We start from the raw sequence: 24,670 nt of genomic DNA on the forward strand, positions 1-24,670 counted from the left end.
ATTATTTACACGTATGTATATATTAATGAATTCACACAGGTATAATGTATATGCTTGTGTGTGTGTGTGTGCCTATGTGTGTTTGTGTATCTCTGGGAAAATCTAGGTCCAGCCCCACCTGTATAGCATGGATCGATCTAAACTTGTCTCTTTCTGTTTATAAGACTTAAAGTTTCTCTGTCTGGGAATGAAAGTTGCCCACAGAGGAAATCATCCGGAGCTTGGCACACTCCTCGGCTCTCCTTTGCAGTAACTTAGGTGTGCGCCGCCCGCGGCGGAGGACTGACTGTCCCCGGGTTCCCTCCACGCGGCAGGGCTGGCCGAGGCGGTGCTGCGCTGTGCGGAGGCCCTCCCGCGGGAGGCGCGGGCGTGGAGGGTGTGGGCCGTGGGCGGGGCGAGCCCCGCAGCCCGGGTGCTGGGAGCTGTCAGTGTCAGGCTCAGGAGAGAGGAAGTGATCGCTCCGGGAGGAGCGCGAGCCTAACCGCGCAGCGTGAGACAGCACATCCTGCCGGCGCGGGGCCCGCCGCTCTCCGTCCTCCCGTGCCTCCTCCACCGCCCGGGTGAGCCTCCGAGGACAGCGTCCAGGTAACCGGTGGGTGGGAGGTCGCGTCTCGGCGCAGCCCCTCGGTAGCCCTCCGTGGCCCTCAGCCCTGGTGGCATCCGCAGGACACCGGGAGCAGCACGGTAGCGGTGACCGCTGCAGCCACCACTGGGCACAGCCTGGGCCCCTTCCCCAGGCTCTTGCGTACTCTGGTGCCCCAGGCTGGAGCCCTCCAGCGGCAGCCCCTGCTGCAGCTCCCCAGGAGTGGAGAGGCACAGGCAGAGAAGGAAGGGTCAAGGGTGTCCTCACCTTGTGGCCCACCTTGTGTGCTGGGAGAGGCAAGCCAAGGTGCTCCGCCTTGGTCTTCTCTGGGGGAGCAAAAGCCCTGCGGCCGTGCTGTCTGCACCCCTGTGGGCTACCACCAGCTAACGGCCCCTGGGAAGAGAGAGCTGTGGAGTGAGGGAAAGGATGCTGTTTGATTACATTTCCGAGCTGTCTGCACAGCTCTTGGATGCTGTTGCTACCAGCCAAGTCGGAGGGGGCGAATGCACTTCCAACCGAGCTTTAATTAAACACTCATGCAAGATGCCAGTTTCTCTCTCTGCTGGATAAAAAAAAAAAAAAAGTGTGGCTGGGGTGTGTTTTGGTAAACACCTTCGCGGCTGCCTGGCTCTCCTTCCCCCACTCCCACCCGGAATTGCTCTGGCCATATAAAGCTGTGAGTCGTCATCGGAGCAGGGATCCTGGCAGCCCTGGTAGGGAACTGAGTGTACGGGAGTCTCATGACATCTACCCCGGCTAAGGTTAATCGGAGGCTGAGGACCAGGAAAGGAAATCACTTAGGAAACCGGAGGATCTAGGAAAGGCAGAAAATGGAATAAACATACTGGCAGTCCTGGACTCCACCACACCTAAGGCAGGAACAAGTAGCCAGCCATTTTCTTGCTGGAGTTGTCTTCAGAATGAGCATTACAGACTTGCTTGATGCAGTTCAGAGTTGGGGAAGAATTGCTTCCAGACATTACAGACTAGCAGGAAGCTTAGCTAACAGCAAAGCATGACAGTAACTGTGTAAGATAGCCTTGGCTAATAGCATGGCGATGAGGAACTGTCCACAGAATAATTTTGTGCAATTGTGGAAGTTATTGGGGTGGGGGGAATGTGTTGATCAGTGTTAGAGTACTGGTAACTTTGATATGGGAACATCCAGTGCAAATTGCATCCTTGGGGACCTCTAGAGAACATGAGTAATACTTCCTCTGATTTTTTTTTTTTTTTTACAATGCCAAGCTTGTTCCTAAAGGTTAGCTATAGGGAAATGGAATTAACTATGTTGTTCTGACCATGATTCTTAGTGGAACAAAATCCAGCAGTTCTAGCACTAAGGCACAATGTTCTCTTCACTGGAACCAGCTCTTCAGGATGTGAGATCTGAGGATCCAGTGATCATGAGATAGTCCTTTAAAAGCACCCAGCACAGTACAGGAGTAGCAGCCAGTGTACCTTTCTCACCTGCCCAGGCTCTGGCACTATTTCTGGCCGAGAACACTTGTGCATCTCTGTCTGGCGACAGGGTTCTGGCGTCTCTGCACCTGCATGGATCTCTGAAATGCTGCAGCCTTTTGTGCACTGTCCTCCTGAGGCAGACAAGGCTGGTTCATGCCTTCTGCCCACTGCCTGCTCTGACCACTTTGCTGCTGAATATGTGCCATGGGTTGGTTGTCCGTTAAAAGCTTACTTGCATCTTTATGGAGAATTGTGGGTGGGGTTATGAGCAGAGAAGAAACTCAATGCACAGGTTGAAAAGGGCAGAGTCAGTAAACTCCTGGTCTGCTGTGCTTCGTTTCTGACGAGCTGCTGAGACAGTTGCAGGGCCTTTCTGCTATCATACTTTCTGTTTAAGAGGAGACACTGTGAAATTTCCTCTAGCATTTGTCTTTCCTAAAAATATCAACCCCCCAGTCTGCATCTGCGGAACTTTGAGTCCAGTGTTGATCAAAAGGTTCGCAGGAAATCCACACACTCTATGTGTTCGGACAGCTATGTAGGCCAATAGTGTAAAATGAACATCAAGCTTTTAATCCCAGACTGGTCTCATAGCACAGGCTTTAGCCTTCAGTCTTCGGGACATCTCCTTCTTCCCTGTTTCTTTTTATCACTTAAAGAAGCACCAAATGAAGGGATCACAGACATCCATGGAAACTAAGTATCATTTATTTCTGCTTTATTCCCCTCACACTGTGTTCACCAAACGCACCAAGGCTGATAAGAACAGCGACTAAGATGTATTGAGTACTTTTTCAGGGATTCCATTTTAATATCTCCTCACTTGTATTTTTAAAATAACCTTACAGGAAAACTTAATGACACAGACATAGCTTATAATCCTATTTTAAAGATTAAGAATTATGTCATGCAGATATCAAGTAACTTCCCAAAGTTTACTCAAGTTAAGTGGCTAGGGTTTTGCTCTAGAAGCCCAGGCCTCCACCTGTAACCACACTTCCAGACTATGAAGCGGTGCTGATTGCTTTAATTTTAGATACTGGGTAGTAGGCTTTTTTCTTGTTACTTCTTTTTTGTCCCTTGTAGATGTAACTGTCTTATTAAAATAGAAACACAGAGCCAAATGCAGAGTTAAAAGCCCAAGAGGTCAGAGCAGTAGTTAAGAGCTGATACTAAAAACCCTTTCTTACCCTTTGCTGCCACTGCTGTCCTTCCCCCCAGAAAGAGACCTATTTCCTGTGTATCTGTCTTTTTATTGACTTTCTGTTCTCCCTTCTCATTGGTTGTAAACTCAACCACATGACCTCCTCATCACTGCCTGTCTGTACAGACCTCCAGGTCTTCTATGGTTGGTATTGAGATTAAAGGTGTGTGTCTCCATGCTGGCTGTATCCTTGAACACACAGAGATCTGTCTGTCATGTGATCAGGATTAAAGGTGTGGGCCACCACCACCCGGCTCTTGCTATGGCTTGCTATTAGCTCTGACCCCTAGGCAACTTTATTTATTAATATACAAATAAAATCACATTTCAGTACAAGTAAAATATCACCATATTTCCCCTTTTCTATTTTAATAAAAAGAAAAAAAGGAAAAAAGTTATAACTAATATAAGAAAAACTATATACAATAAGTACAGTAACCATATACCATGTTTTTTTGGTTTTTTTTGTTTGTTTGTTTGTTTTTTGTTTTTTTATTTGGTTTTTCGAGACAGGGTTTCTCTGTGTAGCTTTGCATCTTTCCTGGAACTCACTTGGTAGCCCAGGCTGGCCTCAAACTCACAGAGATCCTCCTGGCTCTGCCTCCCGAGTGCTGGGATTAAAGGCGTGTGCCACCACTGCCCGGCAGCCATATACCATGTATACAAGCAATAAATACCTAAACAACATCTAGTCCATTTGCATTTGACAAATTCAGAGAAAATAATTCCATTATCTATCCAAAATGACCTGATTCACTTTCTATCCTAATTTATATTCCTAACAGAACTATCTTATAACGTCTTTCAAATTTATACAGTCCCTCAGTTGGATCCATGAGGTAGAGACCACTTAAACATGCAACTAAGTGATATAGAGGTCATGGTTACTAAATGGTAGAAGTATGATTCAAACCAGGTCTAGCAGCTCTACTCCAGAATTCATCCATCTTGGTTATTGCCCTATGATAACGATAACAACAATAACAGAAAGTAGAATGTAACTGTCCTGGCAGACGACCTCTTTCTTTTCTTTTTTTCTTTTTTTCGAGACAGAGTTTCTCTGTGTAGTTTTGGTGCCTGTTCTGGATCTCACTTTGTAGACCAGGCTGGCCTCTAACTCACAGAGACCCACCTGGCTCTGCCTCCCGAGTGCTGGGATTAAAAGCATGCACCTCCACCACTTGGCAGAAGACATCTTTTAAAAAGAGACACTTGTGTTATCACACTAATCCACACCAACTATTTACAAGTTCTCAAAAAACCTTATGTAGGAAAGGAAAAGGCTGAAGTCCTGAAGTCAATAAGAGGAGGAACTTGCCTCCTAGGAAGAGATTTCACACACTTTTGACATTTGACAAACAATCTTATAGCCTAGACTACAGCCTAGTGAGGGCCAGTAGGACGGCTGTTCAGTTATACATACTCTTCATAGCAGTAACTCAAAGACAAACTTGGGGGTCACTGGACCCCTTTATTTGTTCCTTTCCCCAAGGTGGCCATGATGAACAAATCTCCTTTCTGTACTTTTCACTGTTACTTATCTCTTCAACCAGTGTTTCAGGGATAAGTGGGCTAGCAAAGCTTGTTGGGGCTGCCACGGTCTACTTTTACCTTAAAAACTCCCCTGACAGGGGCTGGAGAGATGGCTCAGTGGTTAAGAGCACTGGCTGCTCTTCCAGAGGTCCTGAGTTCAATTCCCAGCAACCACATGGTGGCTCACGAACACCTGTAATGAGACCTGGTGCCCTCTTCTGGCCTGTAGGGACACATGTAGGCAGAACACTGTATACATAATAAACAAATCTTTAAAAAAAAACAAAAACAAAAACTCCCCTGACAAATGTTTTCTCTTAGATTATCCTTGACGTCACAGTGTAGCCATATTTTTTGTCACCTGATTGGTAACTGTGGATGATATCATAAACTCAAGCTCCATTTATTGACCCTTTAAAATAAAACATTGAATCCCCTCCCTCTTTAATAGAGGATTTCAAAGTTACACAAATTTCTGCTCCCTTGACCATAGATTCTTTGTATTAAAAATGTGTGACTTTTATATCACCTAGAAAACGTGAGATCATGTATTTGTTTGGGTACTTTGCTGGAACAATAAATAGGTGGATGTTTTAAGTATACCTCAGGTTGCCACCCCCCCCATGAACATCCTGGGCTTGTGTCCTTTGCTTTACTGTGTAGGAAGGCTGGCACAAGAATGCTAGAGTGAATCTTGCCAGAATGTAAACTCTCCTGCCTATGTGCTAGTCTGGAAGAAATCCTGGGTGGGTACACAGTCTCCCTGATTCTATTATTATTATTATTATTATTATTATTATTATTGGTCACACTGGAAAGAATGCACATGAAGTTTCGGGGTAGGCACTGAATCTTATTGACATAATATTTTATGTCTATCTGCATAAATATTTTAAGGTAAATTAACATATTTTCAAATAAAATGAGGTTAAGAACCACTGGTTTTAAAGAAGGGGGGCACGGAAGTCACTGCTGAAACGTATCAAGGCAAAAGCACTGTGCCAGGACTAGCCAAGAAAAAACAATGTTCTTATGTGTCATCTTGCTGGCATTACACCTAGAACCCAGGGGTCAAAAATATCTACATGAGCTCAGTCTGCAACCAGGTGAAACCTCCAGCAGCAGCCATGGCTGGAGCAGTGGTCCATTCTTCTTACAATTTCCTGGAGCAACAGTTGGAGCTTTATTACTGACACAGTAGTTCATCAAATCCCTCCAACATCCCGGAAGGTAGATGCTCGTATCTTCTTACACAAACAAGGAGATGCTTGGAAAATCCAGCCCCTAGTCCCAGGCCACATGAGGCCAGCTAAGGAAGTGCTAGATTTCAAATACAGATTAGCCTAACTCCAAAGTCCATTCATTCTCTTCCTATCCCATCCATTTGTTTTGCTATCCATGTGGGTTGCCAAAAGTATTATTCAATGTAACTTTTTATTCTGACAGTACTCAGCATCCTTCAAGAACATGCTCACACGCTGATAGGAAAAGCCTGAACATCTTATCAGAAAGAATACAAAATGTATACATTTCTCAGTGTGGCCTGTTCTCATTGATTGAAGATGAAGCCTCACTCATGTGCCTCTCATGTGTCTCCATGTGTAGAAAAGCAAATGCACAATGCCCTACCTAACCCAGCTCAAAGACAATCTGCCCGGGCTAGCAGCAGCTCAAGACTCTTCGTTGCAAAGATACAATTCCTTCCAGGTTTCCCATCTTCTGGGGCCTCTCTGCTACAGGGATAATGCTGAGACCTGGAACTGCACTAAGTCCTCGGAGGCCTTGAACTCACCACACATCCTTAGTGCTCTGTCTGCAGCACACATCAACCCTGAAGTGATATTAGAGACATGGAGATGTGGAGGGCAGTAACCTCTCGCTTTCAAGATTCTGCTTAAGGCTTAACCTTTACACTCAGCTGTTTTCTTCTTACAACACACCCCATTGTTTTATTTTGTGGTATAGAATAGTTAGTGCTAACAGTATGGCAAATGCATAAAGCATGACTGTTATGGTTAAGGACATTCTTTGCACTGAAAGATGCAGATCTGAGATACTTTAGTGTGTGACTATGTCCTTAGCCAACAGACCAACACGGCACAGGTTATCAGTGAACTTCATTATGATTTAATACACTGATTCCTAAAACAAAAAATAATAATAATAATTCTGTCACATTTTTTGGTTGGCATCTAATGTTTTTCATGATGGATTTTAACAATTACCATGAGGGGTCTGTGGATAGCTCAGTGGGTAGGAATGTTTGCTGTGTAACCATGAATACCCGAGTTCAAATCCCCGAACCCATATAAAAAGCTGGATGTGGTGGCAGGTGCCTGTAACCCCAACATTGGAGGGGCTGGAGACAGGAGTCTTCTTGAGAACTGCTGGCTGCTAACCCAGCCACAAGTTCAGCGAGAGCCCTTGTTTCCAGGGAATGAAGCAGAGATGGATAGTGAAGGGCAGTAAATGTCCTGACTGCTGTGTATGCATGGGTGTGTGCACCTGTGGACACACATGCCAGCCATATGCCTCCACACCACACAAACAGATCACACACACTCATGCAAGCAAAAGAAAAGAATTCAATTGTAGTGAATGTAATTCTCAGAACATCATAAACTTTGACATTTAAAGATAAAATAATGACACCCGCATGAATTCAATTAATATATAAATACTATAATAACTATGTAGAAGGTTCCTTTAGCAAAGGGATATTTTTATAGCATGTGATCAAAACTCACTAAAAATTGGACTTCCCTTCTTCCTCCCTCCATCTTTCCCTCCCTTCCTTCTATGTGTGCATGGGTATTTCCCTTCCTTCCTTCCTTCCTTCCTTCCTTCCTTCCTTCCTTCCTTCCTTCCTTCCTTCCTTCCTTTCTTCCTTTCTCTTTTCCTTCCTTCCTCCCTCCCTCCCTTCCTTCTTGTACTTTTTATTGTCTCCAGTGGTGTGGAAGAAATGCCTTTATAAATGGAGACGAGACTGGAGTCCCCACTGGGGCACATTCTCTGTCAGACAAGCTTTAGGAGAGCAGACAGACAGAAGTTGCAGGTCTAGAAATGAGTGTCATTAGCTCCTCCCCTCCATGCTTCTTCTAGACAGCCTCTATGTGGCCTGGTGCTCTATGCTGTGGTGCAGTTTCTGGAACCAGACCCCTTTTCCTTTATGGTTTAGAGAAGAGGGGGGCAGGAAGGACTGCACAGTGGACAGGGCCATCTCTAGCTTTCAGAGAAAGGTGACTGTGTGGATAGCTCCCCCTTCTGCTTAAAGACTTTCCGTAAGAAAAAACAAAAGCCATTTTGGTGTGTTTTCAGACTGATGGTTCTTAGCTAAGAGATCCTAGGATCTTTAGCTAAGGGAAGTTCAGTGATCCTTGGAACACTGGGCCATGTCTGGACAATTTTATCACCCTAGGCAAAGAGTCTGCAACTGGCAGTTGTAGGGAGAAGTATGGGCAGCTGGTGGACAAGACAGACCCCAGAGCAAAGGATTATCTGGCCTAAGCTTTCAATGATGCCAAGGTCAAGAAACCCTTCTTAAAATTCTCTAGTTTTCTTGTTAAAAATTTCTGTGCAATTTTAGCCCATTACTTTGGCCTTTGACTGGATGACTGGAACATGGCATCTAAAAGGCAGCATGAAGTAGCTGTGAGATGGCCTACCCACTGCCTACGTGAGCATCAGCTTATTCATATGTCAATAGGGATAATTGCCCAGTCCAGAGAGTTAGTGAGATTATTGACAGTGAGTACACACAGCCCTGTGGATGGTATATGCTCCATCCATGGAAGATGCTTTCCTTGGCCCAACAGCAGACATTGCTGTCTTATCCTTCTCTTCTTTGGAGAGGAGACAGTCTTGCCTGATGGGAACTAATGATAAGCTCCTCATGAAAACATTATTTTGGCTTACACTTATTGATGTATTTGCCTGCTTCCCTGACAGAGTCCAACTTCCCCAATTCATCTTTCTGTCTCCCAGCAGAGGCTCTGACATAGAGAAAACCCACATCAGGCTTTAGTTGATCTCAAAGAGAAGACAGAATAAATCCCACTTAATTTTCTTAAAAGATTGGATTCCTCCCCTTTAGGCCATTTTAATATGTTTTGTTGCTGGAGTTATCTCCAGTCCTGCCCAGACCCACAGCCGCTCAGACCCAAATAAACACACAGATGCTTATATTATTTAAACTGTTTGGCCTAATGGCTCAGGCTTCTTGCTATCCAGTTCTTATATCTTAAATCAACCCATTTTTATCAATCTATAAGTTGCCATGTGGCTTGTGGGTTACCGGTACTTTCATATTTTGCTTCCTCTGTCTCTGGCTGGCAACTCCTGACTCAGCCTTCCTGTTCCCAGAATTCTCTTCTTTCCTTATCCCGCTTATACTATACTTCCTGCCTGGCTACTGGCCAATCAGTGTTTTATTTATCAATCAATCAGAGCAACACATTCACAGCATCCCCAGCAATATTTGGTGAAAAAAAAGATCACTTCCTAAAATGTAGCACCCATTATGAGTCTGGTCCTAGTGTGCATTTGGGCCTGGCAATGCCTAGGATTTTGGAAGCCTTTCTTCCCTAAATTGTGATCATATGACACATCTCTGCTGTGACAAGGGGAGTCGTGGGGGCTTTCTCTTCCAGAAACAGCGGACTGGATGGACTGGGGCTCATGTTTTCCTCTGTGAAGCCCTTAAATTAATTCTTTTGAGATAGAGAGATAGAAACAGACAAAGATAGACAGACATATAGAGAATATGTATTGACATGATGTACATGTATGTCCTGTATGGTATGCAGGTGTGCTTGTATGTGGGCACGTGTGTGGAGGCTAAAGGCCAGTGTTACTGGGCATCTTCCTCAGTCTCTTCATGCCTCCGTTTTTGGAGTCAGGGTATCTCACTGAACTTGGACCTCACTCAGTCACCTAGACTGGTTGGCCAGAGAGCTCCAGAGACCCTCCTGTCTCTGTCTCCCTGGGTTCACACAACCATGCTGAACTTTTTAGGTAGTTGCCAGGGTTCTTCATGTGTAGACAGCAAGGACTTTACCAATTAGTCCCTCTTAGACTGAATCTTTGGATCTGGTTTTCCATCTGACACTCTTTACAGTTTAGTGCTATGATTCAAGGCTAATGTGATGGAAAAAAAACTTTGACTTATTATTCAACTTATATTTTATTACAGTGCCCAGTGTGAAGCCACAATAATGAGTATATTTGAAATGGTGCTATTGAATAAATGGTGATGAAACATTTAATTTCACTTGTCTACAGTTTTCTTTGCAGAATGTAAGCTAGAGTGTCTTCTCAGTTTGCCCCAAAATTGTACCTATTTCTTTGTTGGACAAGATGTATATTTCACCAATTGCATTAGACTATGGTCTTCCCTTTAGAATGCTGTTAAGGTTTCATAGTACACCGTGTGGAAGTGTTTACATATTTATCAAGCTTTTGAATATTAAAAATGTGTGAGAGTGCAGATGACCTGAGAGCCTAGTCTCAGAACAGAATTGTGGAATGTCTGTAGTTGGAGGGTTTGGTCACTAAAAGGGAAACTGGCCCAGGGGGACTATGCACTTAGACACTGTCCTCTGTTCAAATGACCTGCCTCTCCTGTTACACTGTCCACCTGACTAGTATCAAAACAGCAAGGGGTTGTGGGAAATGGTATGTATGTTGTGGAAGAAGAATAACAAAACCTTTCTCTGCTCACTTCCTTTATAAGTGTGGCTTTGTTCACTCTTGGAAAGGTATAGGTTACTCCCACTGGGAAAGAGGATCCTCCCTATTTGAATGCCTCAGGCCCCGAGGAAAGTAGGAATCTGTTCACCTCAGTTAAAATGTCAAGCTAGATCTGCACATGTAAATATACACCACCACCTAGGGACAGTGTAAAGGGAGGGTTTGGCCCTACATGTTTCCTTGCTCCCTCTTTCAAACTTTTTAATATTTTCAATCCTGCTGAAAAGCAATCATCACCTCAGACAAGGGTGAAATCCTATATCTCATATCACTCAATATAAAAGGGAACTGTGCTCAATTTCCTTGAAGTTTTCTAAAATAAATATGAATAACTACCCATGAGATCCAACAAATTAGAGATTTTTGTTTAAAGTGAGGAAGAAAGCATTTATGGATGAGAAGAAAATACTCTTTCCCAGTGTCTTCTTTCTTTGCTGCGTTCTGTACAGGCTGGGCCATGTACTTCAGGAACATTAGCAGAGTTTACTTTGTAGGAGGGGTGAGGACACTGGGTATATCTGGTCAACCTCATGATTCCTTTCTGGAACACTGGACAGGTAAATGTGAGCAGCACATGAAGAGTGTTTTCTCAGCTCTTTTAAGAAAAACACAAAACCAAAGCTGCTTTAAACTGGTTTCATAAACTCAAATATTAGTTAAAAACTGAGAATATGACCACTCCATGATATGGTTAAAGGGAAGGTTTTTATTATAGATGTGTGTGTGTGTGTGTGTGTGTGTGTGAGAGAGAGAGAGAGAGAGAGAGAGACAGAGAGAGACAGAGAGAGACAGAGAGAGACAGAGAGAGACAGAGAGAGAGAACAGGCAGAAGCATCTGGAAGAGATCAGAGGTGAGAGAGAAAGTAGAAGACTGAACATGATTATCAGACTGGAGATGGCCAGGCTGTCTGTGAGAGAGGGGAGAATAACAGGGGATAGAGAAAAGCAAAAACATACTGATAAAATCAGGAGCAGAGCACAGAGACAGAGCAAGCAAACTCATTGAGAATAGCAGGGTTGTACACAAATGAGTAGCTGGGGGTAGGGAAGGCTATGAGTTGGAGAGAGTTTAGGGTGAGGAGGAGATGAGAAGGGCTAGGATGCTAGCATGGGCTTTGAAATGTGTAACAGGTATTTGTAATACTGAGGAAGTCTGGAGGCCAGCATGAGCTTTGATACATTGATAGGTACCACAGGTAGCCATATGTCCCTTCTGCCATAGGTAAGGAAAATGACTCCTTTTGGTAGGTGGGAATCAGTTTCACAAGTTCCTGAGGAATCCTGGTTTTTCTCTAACAACCAGAAATTCTCCCATAGCCCAGGATGAGCTCATTTCTGGATATTTGGACTACTTTTTGGGGTTTGGGGAGTTGGAATTTCCTTTGGACCCAGGAATAAGGACTTGGTGCTTTCTTATACTTACACCTTCTTCACGGGACACTCCACAGCCAGAGGCAGGAGAAGAAGTATCCTTGGCAGTTTCCAACACTAACTCAGGGAATATGAGAGCAACCAGAATCTTGGCTCACTGGGATGGAGTTGGGCCATGGGCTGTAATGATCAGGTCAGGCTGTATGATAATACAGAAAGAAACAATTCCCATTCTTCAACAGAGCAATAGTGCTTCATGTGCACTGTGGGTCAGCCAGGACCCTGCCCATCATATACACTGCAGACCCCAAACTTGGAGGCTTCAGCTTGAACTGTCCTCCCGTCACTGCACCAACATTGCACATGGGAGGGACGCTGCATTTGTCAAGTGACCCATGACAAGCTTTTCTGGCTTGCATTTCATTGGCAAAAGTCAGTCACATAGTCTCCCCTTCTTTCAGTGGCTCCTTGAATGTTGTCATATGGGAAAGGAACTGGAATTTTTGCAACTAACAACAACAATAACGAAACCAAAAGACATCAGAAGGGAGAAGGGTTGGCATGAGAGCTGCCTATGCTGATGATAACCACTTCCTAGACAGTAACTCTGCAGGTGTCATCCCACTCTGGTAGCACCTGAAAGAATGCCTGTTTTTGTTTGAGAATACTAAATGTATAGGAATTACTATTAGCATCATGATGAAAGTAGGTTTTTAGAGGACTGAGCTTCCATATCTGGATTTTTATTGATAATTAATAAAAATGTGTGTAATATTAAAAATTAGCTTTTTTAGCAGTTTTTCCATTTTGGTCAAGAATATTAATTTAGGACTTAGAGTGTGCCCTCTATGAGCAACACTCACTTCTCTGAACGTTCCCTCCTTTGAATTTGACAGCTGAACAAATTTCAGTTTTATCGTAGCAAAACCATTTCTATTGATGTTTTAGTCCTCATTCTCCTCTTTTGTTCTTAGATTTCATGTGATATAAGAAGAAAAACACCAAGTATTCATGACTAAGAAGGAATGGATTAACATGACTAGGAACTCAGATTCAAGTTCTAATCTGGCCACTTATTATGCATTCGAGTTTCTCTGTCTGCCTGTACCCCATTTTCTTCATCTATAAAATAGAATTGATAATAAGAATATCCACTTCCTAGTGCCATGACAAAACTTGAAAGAATAAATCTCAGTTATGTTTTCATTTCTTTTTTTTTTTTTTTTTTTTTTGGTTTTTCGAGACAGGGTTTCTCTGTGTAGCTTTGCACCTCTCCTGGAACTCACTTGGTAGCCCAGGCTGGCCTCGAACTCACAGAGATCCGCCTGGCTCTGCCTCTCGAGTGCTGGGATTAAAGGCGTGCGCCGCTGCTGCTGCTGCTGCTGCTGCTGCTGCTGCTGCTGCTGCTGCTGCCGCCGCCGCCGCCGCCACCACCAGGCTATGTTTTCATTTCTTAAAGGGTTAATTTTTCATTTTGTTATTTTGGTATGTTGAATATTCTAGGGATAAAGGAAGTAACTCATTGGGCATTTGGGCCTCAACTGAACAGGGGCTTAATAATTCTTGACATTGGATGTTTTTAGGGGAATAGGGCTTATGTATCCCAAGCTGGACTCTAATTAAAAATGTAGCTGAGGATGACCTTGCACTTCTTAACCTCCTGCATCCACCTCTTAAGTGCATCATTACACTCACTTTTACTATTGTACTAGATGTATTGGACAATCACTCTACCAACTGAGCTACGTCCCTAGTCTGAAACCTAGTCCTTCTGACTGAGGATCATGGTGTCTATGTTCTGTCTGTGCCTGAGTAGTACTTAGTCAAGGCAGATGTACTAGAAGAGTGTGACAGTCACTCAACACTTTTTGGGCTTGTGAGGTGACCTTAGGTCAGAGATCTTGAGACTATCAGTCTGGCATCTATATTAGCCTGGTAATTCAAGTCTGTTGAGGTCATGTTAAAATAAAATAGGGTACAAACTCATGATTGAATCATGGAGACGTTCCACTTGTGGGTTTCAGAAGGTTGGCAAGTCCACATGCTTGTGATCACCGTCACAGGCAATGGCTGACATCTGAGAGTCTGGGTAGGATGGAGGGAGGGCTGGGTGGTTCATCTGGTAGATGGTCACACACTGTGTCCCCAGTCTCCTCCTGGAACTTCCCCCTCCTTCTCATGCCTCTTTCACTATTTCTTTCCTTTTTCGTTGTTTTTGCTTGTTTTTGAGACAGGGTTTCATGTTGCCTCAGCTGCCTTTGGACTTCTGATTCTCCTGCTAGCTCCCTAGTGCTAGGATTACAGCTCTATGCCATCACCACGAGCTCCACACCAATTCTTCAGTGCAAGACCGGAGGGGTTTGAGGGGAGCAGCACGAAGTTTGTAGGCTGCACCCTAGCAAAAGGCTACACCCAGGGAGTTCATCTTGCAAGCAGGTGTGAGGATGCTTATCAATTGTGACTCAGAGTCAACATCACGGAGATGCTTTGCCTTCAGCTATTTATGAAGTGGACTAGGCTACCTGTGAGGAAGGAGTTCCTAGTTCTAGAGCGTTTCAGGTGTCCCCTCCAGTGAGGACTTGCTGATGACAGGTCAGACTACTATTTGGTAACTGCTACATTATTTTTTCTCCCAATTTAAGAATCTATAATTCTATGTACTAGCTGCCCTTGCTCTGGTCAGGTCCTGCTGTTGAGAGGGAAGCAAACCTCTATGTCTACGTCTTTCCCCCTCTTACAGTTCAGGTTGCAATATTCATTCATTGGTTTATTCAACAAGCACTCATTAAATTCCTAGCAACCATGAGAATGGTGTAGAAGCATCAGGTGCAGCTGACAAAAGGTTAACAGTTTGTAGCAGCCGTTAATACCAAACAAAAAAACCTAGATGTGGCAACGCATGCCTATACTCCAGTGCTCAGGAGGCAAATGCAGGGAGATCATTAAGAGCTTCAGTTCTACTTAGGCTACAATTGAAAAATTAAAAGGTCAGTCTGGGCTTAATAACAAGACCCTGGCTGCAATAATGGTAATAATAATAAAAAAGCAACAAGACATGTTGCAGCCTATTTTATTCTTGACTATTCTAAGCAGGCCACACCATCATGCATTTGCGGATCATTCTTTCATTGATTTGTTTGTTTATCCAGTAATCACTATCTCCTATTATACTTTGGTAATATTTACCTGATCTACCTTCCCCAAAGCAGACGTCAAACCAATGTATCATTTCCGAAGGCGTATGCCCATATCTCCTCCCCAACAATACTCTGTTTCTAGTATGAGAAACAGAAAACTATAAGATAACTTGGGAGATGAAGTTCACATCTTGAATGCTTATATTATGAGAAGAATGTATATTTGGCATGCCAGGGTATCTATTTTGAAGCTTAATTTCTCACGTTTTCATGCTGTAAAGCAAAGGTGTGATATGTAAGGAAGTGTTAATTTGAGTTGCTGGCATTGGTTAACACATTGAATTAGATAGCATTGATTTAATGTGTAAATGCTTGAATTTTTCAAGGCAATTAAATGTTTAAAAATACATATTTTTCCTCTGCATTGCAATGGGACCAAAAAAAGGAAAAATAATTGCTTTGGGTCACTTACAGCCTGAGAGGATAGCTTGTTGCTTATGGCTTCTCAGGTCCCAAAAGCTACCCAGCCATATGCTACAGTCTCATTGAACTGTGCTGTCCTGAAGACATGGGCCCTTGCTTCTGTCACAGCTCCCACTGCTCTCCTTTCACAGAGAGTTGCCCAGTCCCCATCCTAAGCACATGTCAGCGTCTGGCTCCTGCAGCTCCTCCTTCACAAAACCCACTCCATGTTCCAGCTCCAGCATGCTCTCTGTAGTATGCTGTGTTATCTCCTGTGTTTATCTGATTTTCCCATGCTGCGTTGCTGGAGTTTTCCAACCCAACCACATTATAACTTTTTGAGATAGACTCTATTTTGATAACTTCTGTAAAGTTCCACTGTATACCCAGATTAGTGCTTTTGTTTGATAGAGCCTTAGTAAGTTGTCATTTAGTGAAATTAACACAAAGATAAATTCAGCATCATGTCATTTAGTGAAATTAACACAAAGATAAATTTAGCATCGTGGATCCAACTACAGGAGCTTCTAAGTCTTTACAAAAAAAAGAGTTAATTTAAAAATATTTGAAGGTTGGTTAAAATTTTTAATTTTAAACCCCATATTTCTTTATCATATGCAGTATCTAGCCAATTATATATATATATATATATATATATATATATATATATATATATATATACATATATATGTAAACAAATGCACATTTGGGTATGGTATACCATGGAGAAAAGATAACAAGAAAGGCTAAATATAACAGGATAAAGAAGGACTGAATACAGGCAACAGACATGAGTCATGAAAGAAGAAATAAAGCTAATTGTTTCCCTGGTTGTATTCTGTCACGGAGCTTTTGGTTTGGGCAATGGATAAGTACATAAAATAAATTTGATATAATTTAAGGGGAAATTCTTCAGCTTCTATTTGGAATGCCTATGCTAACTGCAGAGAAGTTCATTAAGACTTTGGGTCGGTTGATTTTTGTGTGTGATGTTTTTGTTTCTTTTCAAAGTTTTTTAATAATAAAAGTTATTAAATGAAAATTTAAATACTTCAAATTTTTAACTTATAATAATTGCATTATAAGGTAATGTGACTCCTCTGGCCTTGCCTGAAGGACTTTCATCAGATATCAAGGAGTTCTCTCTTCCTTTACGTCAGGCGAGCCATCCCATCTTTCTCTCGATCCCTGCTGCCTTTTGGCAAAGAGTCATTTGCAGAGCAGAAACTGGAGCTGAGGGGGAGGTGTTTTCTGATCTCCCAGAGGAATCTGGAGTTAGGAACTATGTGTACACCTATGTGAACACATGCTCATATATGATCAGGAAATGTTTCTTGAACATCCATATTCTTTTATGTGGTGTTGTGTCTTATTAAAGCTATGAATACAGATATGATCTGAGCTAGCAGTTACTAACACATGGGCATTACTAAGGCATGGATTTCAGCCTTGCAATACTAGATTTTTCTTACATAGTCCAAGTCCTCCAGCACCCAGAAATGAATAAACACATAACCAATGTAAGTCTACATTACACATTAAGTCACAAACATAAAATGGCAACTCTCAACTTGTTGGGAGAAACCGAGCCTCCTGTTTGTTTGGTTTCAAGAAATGATCGAGTTTAACTTATAGAAAGTGACCATGCACTATTTCTAAATTCCCACAGCATCATCATCTGTCACTCAAGCTGGAGAAGTCACATTTGTGCATCTACTCTGATATTTTGCGACACTGGGATAGGTTGAGAAGCATCTAATTGTGTTGATACTAAGTCAAGGAATGATCCTGAATAGGGCAGCTTAGTAGAGAAAAGGGGATAGAAGAGCTCGTGTCAATTGCTACTTTGCATATTTTCTTACTCCTTAATATGATAAGATTCCCCTACCGCTTTACAATTCTTTCTGCCAAAACTTGTTCTCTTTAAAATCTAATACATGCAAGCCTATGTTCACTCAGAGAGACAGATGGTTGAAAATGGCTGTAGCTAAATTGAAGTTTCTGAATTTTAAAAAAAAAATGCATGTAGTATCAGGCAGGTTTAAGCTTTTTTGAGAGAGGGGTAAATCTGCTCTGAACGCTGTCTCATACCATGGAGTTATCCATTCAAACAAGGCAGGCTGTGTCAGGCCAGGCAGGCTGGGTATTTGTAGAAGCTTTTCAGATGGCCATTTGCTTTCTAAAAAAGTATAAAGATTATGCTGATTGGACAAATAGCCAATGCCCAAAGCCTGGAGTGCCACTCAGCATTTGTGCTGACATCGTCTGCAAGAGTTTGCTCTGCGCCTGCATTTCTGGCAGGGCAGTATGGGTTTTCTCTACTTTTGTAGATATGATAGAAATAGCTACAAAAGTGGGTTAATCTTGGAGTGACATCTTCCATGGGTATGTGCCTTACCATTTCCAGGGAGTCTATATTTTCTTTCTGTTTGCTTATAGATTTAAACAAGTAGAGACACTTAATCTGGGGATTCTTTGTGAGATTTTCTCACCAGTGCCCTGTGGGTGGGTAACATGTTACTTGTGTACCCAGATAGTGAACATCATATATAATGGCTACTAGAATAGTTGGAGCCAGCTCAGTCTCCTTCATCAATGGTCATCAGTCTTCCCTGTTCACCCTGATGTCTTGTGTAAATGCCATGACTCAGGAGTATCACAGCATGAAAATCATTGCTTGAGGAAGAACAGGGATGGAGGTAAATTTAGAATTTAAAATTTATCAATTGTAGAAACAATAAAGATCTCTCACTTTAACTTCCACAAACAATAATAAATCACATGTATGTGCTCGCCTATCCAACACTAACACTGTGAAAGTCTTTTCCATTTGCATGCGCTATAATATTTCTAATCTATTCATAACCAAAATGTCTGCTTATGACCAATAACATGATTTCAAAACTCAGCAATGAACTGGAATCCCTGTTTTAAAAGAATGGTGTAGTATACAATTTATGATAGAAGTAAATATCCAGGGTTGTACTTGGTAACATTCTTCTGTTCCCCTCCTGCCTGAAGAGAGCTACAGGTCCTTTTAGAACACAGCATAGCTGATCTTTCACTGAGGGGTGACCACTTACCTGGGTTTAGTGTTGAAAGACGCCCCCCCCCTTCAGGTTACCTTTGATTTCTGTACAAACTAGAGTGGTGGGTAACTCAACCTCAGGGTCTAACCTTGGGTTGCATTACCATCCTCATATCTCCCACCATTTCTTTTGTTCTTAATGTTCTGTCCACATCAAATTACTTACCCTCAAGACCGGTCATCTCCCCTACCTCCCCACCTTTGTCCATACTTTGTCCTCTACTTGGGAGGCACACTCCCCTAGGCTTTCTTGTGCCTTACTTCTTTTGCAATGGTCGAATCCACCAACTCTGGGGAGCTTTGGCCCACTCCCTCTATGGACAAATGAGTCATCACAGACTGTATTGATTTATGGAGTTCTTGGTAGCTCGGTGTTGTTCTCAGCTGTCTCATTCTTAATCGCCCATAGATCAAACACTAGGAGGAAAACTGCTGATGTGAAATGAATGACTACAACAAAGAAACAATATAAAGGAAAGAGAACAACCCAATTAAATACCAAGACCACGAGAGTGGGTCAAAGGACAAAGAAAAATAGAACCATAGACACATATAGTCCTTAAGCATCTGTGAAGAATCAAGTTTAATGCCAAAGTTGTTCACTTTGGACAAACTCTACACAGTCCTCTTGTATCTCTGTTTCTGTCTTTATCATATGTTTTGTGGAGTTTGGTGGTCCTTGCAATTTTATGGACTTAATTGTAAAACCCTAAGTATTCTATGGTTGGCTTAGGGGGCCTATTGTATTAAGATGTTGAGATATCTTCTACTTTTAGAAGATTAAAAGAATTTGACTTTTTATAAGCATACATGTTGCTGACTTAGAGTAGGAAATTCTATTTTTGCTGCATTTTAAAACATGAAACATGTCTCCTCTCATTTTCTAATGGCTCTTGGGATGATTTCCTCTATTGCGATTGTTTAAATTTGTTCTCATTTATAAGATACAAGGATACTGGCAGGTTAATTTGCCCACGTTCTATACCAGGAGAGAAGACCATGGTAGACAGGTCTACTAGCTGATGCTGTCAAGGTTTAATTCTCTTCACAGAAAAATATGGCCTGTGTATAAGAACAGCAGGCTGAGGAATCCTAGTCACAGCTAAAGCCAGTGATATCTAAAGATTTGCTTGTTAGCAGTTACGTTAAAGATTGGCCCCAGGTTGCTTGAAAGTCACTTATTTTTAGATACATTTATTTGTTATCTTAGCAACTCAGAGAAAACATCTCTATGTGCAACAGAGAAAACTGCTCTGAAGCACAGATTATTTTTACAGTCTTAAAAAGAAAGACTAGCCTTCAGTTTGATTTATTCTAAAGCATTTGGGGCAATAAATCCTAGACTGCTGAATTTATTACTTGTGATTAAACAATACAGGCTGTTAATTACCAGTTGAATGGATTTTGCTAACTAGCCCATTTGGAGTCAGGAAATAGAGATTAAAAATGTAAAGCAGGCAGGAAAAAAATGTATCAGTGGACCTATAATGACAATAGTTTAATAAAAGATAGTCTAATAGGTAAAGTGATGGTAGGAGTGGGTGTTTGTTGCACATTGGTGCTGGTGGGTGAAGAAAGGAATTTCCTTCATTGTGGAAATAAAGATTTTTTTTAACGTAACCAGGGAATTTCTTTGGATTTGTTCTTTACAAAGCATAACATACTGGTGGAATTTCTGGATGATGGGAAGATTCTAGCATCTTAGTAAAATCATGAAAGCACTCCATTCCTATGTAGTGGTTGTGTAGCAAGAGATGTTTGCTGAGCTCACTACCTGGTGCTGCAGGTACATCACTACGCTGACTTAGCTGTGGTCCTGGCATGGGGAGCTGTAAGTGTAACGGGACGGGGAAATCACACCAACAGAATCTCAGTATCATGATCGCACATGCCTCCCTTGCATCCTGCACAGGATGTCAAGGGCACCGGTGGGCGGTGCTTGGCCCATGTTTGCGACATGGTTCAGGATATTGTCCCACAGATCGTGGCATTAACTAGTGAAATTTGAGAAATAGCTTGGGTGAGAAGGTGGCCTTCTCTAAAGTAGTGCCCCTACCTATATACAGAAGAAAGGCACATCCTTATTTCTCACCAAGGATGCAGAGCAGAATCTGAGGAATGAGTCTTGGGAGGCTTCCCTAGTTTATTGCCCTTTGGTTATACTACTTTTCAAAAAAAATATTAATTACATTTATGTATTTATGTATTTATTTGTTTGTTTGGTGTGTGTGTGTGTGTGTGTGTGTGTGTGTGTGTGTGTGTGTGTGTGTGTGTGGTACAGGGAGTCAGATAAATCCTTCCAGCCTCTGGTTCTAGAACTCAGGTTGTCAGGCTTGGCAGCAAGCTCCCTTACCAGCTGAGTCATCTTACCAGCCCTGTCTGTGACTCTTAATTCTTCATCAAATCTGTATTAAAAATACAGGTTTAACTATTTACTTACATCTTCATCCCCATAGGAGGGCAGAAGTCTCCTATGCCATGTAAAACTTACATAAATAAAACTATAATTCTCTCTTATTAGTCTGTTGTTTGTTATAAGGTTCCAAGACAATGAATCTAAGATAGACAGAAGGAAAGGATATTTTTCCTCTCCTGTATTTTATGGCCTATAAACACCTTCTGGGGTGTCTGACTGAGTTGAGATGCAAAGATGAACTGGAGTTATCAGGTAATGAGCAATAAGAAGAGCATTTATGAAATTTACCAAGTTAGAATGGCATGGAATTATTTAGTATGTGATGTCAAAACAAGAACTAGGAAGTTGAAGTCTGTGGGTGGAGAGATGGGGAAAAGAGGGCTTTATGCACAATAATATGGAGCTTGGGTACATGTCATAGGAATGCTATAATGGGGAAAGTTTATTCTTCTGATTTGGGTGACCAGAAGGTCACCCACCCACTGGGGAGGGTATATAATAAGGAACAGTGTTTAGTAAGAAGAAAATACAAGGTGAATGGAGTGTAGGGACTGCCAGATGAGCAGTGTTGGGGACTACCATTGAGTAATGTGAATGGATCTGGATAAGGGATGGCAAGATTGCAAATTTGACATAGTAAAATTTGGAGGACTGTTGAAACATGTCTGTGGTGTACTGTGAGGTTGAGGATTTGGGAGCTGAAGAAGAAAAGCAGAAAACTTAGAGATGGCAACATTGTGTAAGAAGATTCATAGAGTGGTACTTGGTTGAGACTGCTTGAAGGAAGAAGTCCCTCACCATAGACCTTATAACCACAACCACCTGGCCAAACAGAAGCAGGGAAGTGCAAGGAAATTCCCAGCAATGGACTAGAAACAAGGTGGAGAATCTGAGGGTTAGAGGGCTCTGAAAAGTCTGTGAGAGCCGTGGTTAGTCTTATCCAAGGCTAGCAGATGACATGAAATGTTTCGTTGTGCACACAAAGAGAAGCATGGATGTGTAAAAGTTTGTGTTTACTTCTGGTGGGTAGGCTTTTAGCTAGTGGTATCAGCTGATCCATGAAAGATAACAACATAGAAGTCAATAGACAAGAGCCTCTTTTAATCTACCTGGTATGTGCATTTTGTATGCCTACTGAAGGTCCAGTGTGATGCTGAGGAGCTAACATGCCAGATCCAAATGCAGCTTACATCAGGGTTTGTGGAGAAGTTGCCTCTTACCATGTGCTTCTTGAGAGCACTTAGATTGGACATTTCTTCTGTTTATACTGATGAACATCTTTAGGACCAGAGAGATATATTTTCATATTATGCGAAGTACCTGTCTTGTTGATTTGGTTACCTGGCCGAATTCCTGACCAAGGCAGTTGACTCAGCCTTTCCAGATGTTTTGACCCAAGACTCCTTTTGCAAAGTCCATTTTCCTGCTGAATTTCCTTTTGATATTCTCTAGAGGGCTCCCATGTTCTTACTTGTGATTCCATTTTCTTGTTCTTTTTCTGCCCTAATTTTAATAGATACAATTCTACAATACTTCTCTATAGTTGTCCAAACTGTTCGATCTCTGGTTTTGTATGCATTCAAAGATTATACTTGAAATTCTCATTTTCTAAGGACTCTTGATATCATCTGAGCATTTCCTGAGGGGAGGTACTCTAAGATATGAATGGCTGATTCTCTTAATTGAGGAACAATTCCCTTTTCAAAGGGAATCATGTAGAATCTCTAAGTTAATGAAATGCACTGTAGGGGTCAGAAATAAAACAGAGATTTTTCAACTTTTTGGCAAAGATAACAAGGGCTTTGGAGTCCTTTAAGATTTAAGAGCTCTCATTCCGACTCTGTTAACTAGATGAGGACAGATTCCCTACGGATTGATTTTGCTCTCTAGAATAATGGGCCTCTATGCTGAGTGCTTGAGTCGCTCCTGTTTAATGTAGTGCAATTTCCAATGCTCAGATTTCAGCTTAAGGAGGCAATTTGGCTGTTGAGAATCAGGAAGCAAATAAAGAAGGACTAGTGACAGTACACAGACATGACAATCATAACATACCTCAGAAATTCATCATGAACAAAGAAAGGCTTACTTTGAAAATATCACCTCATTTTTTTAGTTAAGAATTTAGTATATATAAAAATTGAGAGGCATATAGAAACTCAATATAGATGTTTGAAATTCTGTGTATATGTTGAGATGAGATAGTTTTACTCTAGCAGTTGTCATTCAAGAAACTAGATTCTCCCTAGGTAGATAAAACTCATGGAGTCCTGAAGACCACTCAATATTGGTTTTGATGATGCACCTACAAATTCCACAGGCAAAGGATTTCATTGCAATTCACATGTTCTGCCACGAGGAGGTGATAGAGTGATAGAAAGAGTAAACTGAAAGGAGACCAAATAGTGTCCACTCCAAAAGCCTTTTAAGAAGAGTTTTCCTTGGCTTAAAGTGTGTGTGTGTGTGTGTGTGTGTGTGTGTGTGTGTGCGCGCGCGCGCGCGTGTGCATATGTATGTGTACCCATGCACATTGGGGGAAGGTGGGAAATGGGCAGGAATGGGGACACAGAAAAAAATCTTTCTTTTGGTATTCAGAGTAGAACCCAGGACCTGCTCAAGAAGGCAAGAGCTCTACCATGGAGCTACATCTTGTCCCTGAAAAGGTTTCTTGGTTCACATTCGTATTTACCTCTTGGCTGGGTAGCAAGTGAGACATCTTTCACATGCAAGTCTTTGGGAAATCTTTCTCAAGGCCTTATCCTCTCTCCCTATTATTCTTCATGTTGTGTGTCAGAGGTCATAAATCTTCCTGGTATTTCTAAACTGTTTTCTTTTGTAGAATTTCTGTATCCAATTTGTATTTCTATGCTTGCTGATTTCACGACTGTGTCTTTCACTTAGTCTTTCCCTTAAAAGAACAAGCTCAAATTTGTTCTCCAGGGTTATGTCTTAAATAATGGCATTTTGCTAAGTCAATGTCTCTGCAAGTTTTAGAATCAACTACATATTACTAGAATGAGGTTAAGAAAGAGTGCAACTTGGGGATCTTTTCAGGCTCCAACACACACTTAGTATGTTAAGTGTCAAGACTTTTCATAACACTAAGATATTATCTGTCATGTTTCACTGTGTTGATATTTGCAGGGAGAATATAAAAAAAATCTTGGGTTTAATTGCTTGTACCTAAGTATAACCCAGGGTAGGGGTATTGCATCACTGGTGATGGTAGCAAATCTATTACTACATAATCATAGCTTAAAAAGAAGCCCAAGTGTGCTTAAGATTGTCCTTCATGAGCAGAACAAATACTACCATTCCTAAACTTTCACTCTGTGTGGCAAAGAAAATGTACAACTTTGCTGTTGCCTACCAACATTTAGTGGTTGTCTTAAGAAAAAGCCTTGTAGTTGTTTGAATTGTGAGTTCAAAATGTTGCCTCTTGTTTTCATAAATACTATTTGTGTTTCTTTGAGACAGCAGCTGAAAGACTATGAACTTGGGGTTTCAAGAGCTTAGCAAAGTAAAATAATTTAGAAATAGTGGGGAAAAAATTAGTGAGCTTAGAACATGGTGTGAAGAACGAGAAGGTCAGGTCCTTGAGGAAAAGTTCCCACAGAACTATATATGAAAAATTTCCCACTTGCCTACCCCAGCTAAGCAGCAAGAC

At 41.9% G+C, this 24,670-nt stretch overlaps 1 protein-coding gene across 1 annotated transcript in view; it reads left to right on the forward strand.

The window, feature by feature from the left end:
- Positions 1 to 411: 411 nt before the first annotated feature.
- The window catches only part of Dync1i1 (dynein cytoplasmic 1 intermediate chain 1), a 312,054-nt gene continuing 287,795 nt past the window's right edge, over positions 412 to 24,670 (forward strand). The window contains exon 1 of the mRNA XM_059257353.1: positions 412 to 585. The gene's annotated coding sequence lies outside the window, so the exon portion shown is untranslated. The remainder of the gene's footprint in view (positions 586 to 24,670) is intronic.

This window comes from Peromyscus eremicus, chromosome 3, assembly GCF_949786415.1.
Source record: "Peromyscus eremicus chromosome 3, PerEre_H2_v1, whole genome shotgun sequence".
Classification (NCBI taxonomy): domain Eukaryota; kingdom Metazoa; phylum Chordata; class Mammalia; order Rodentia; family Cricetidae; genus Peromyscus; species Peromyscus eremicus.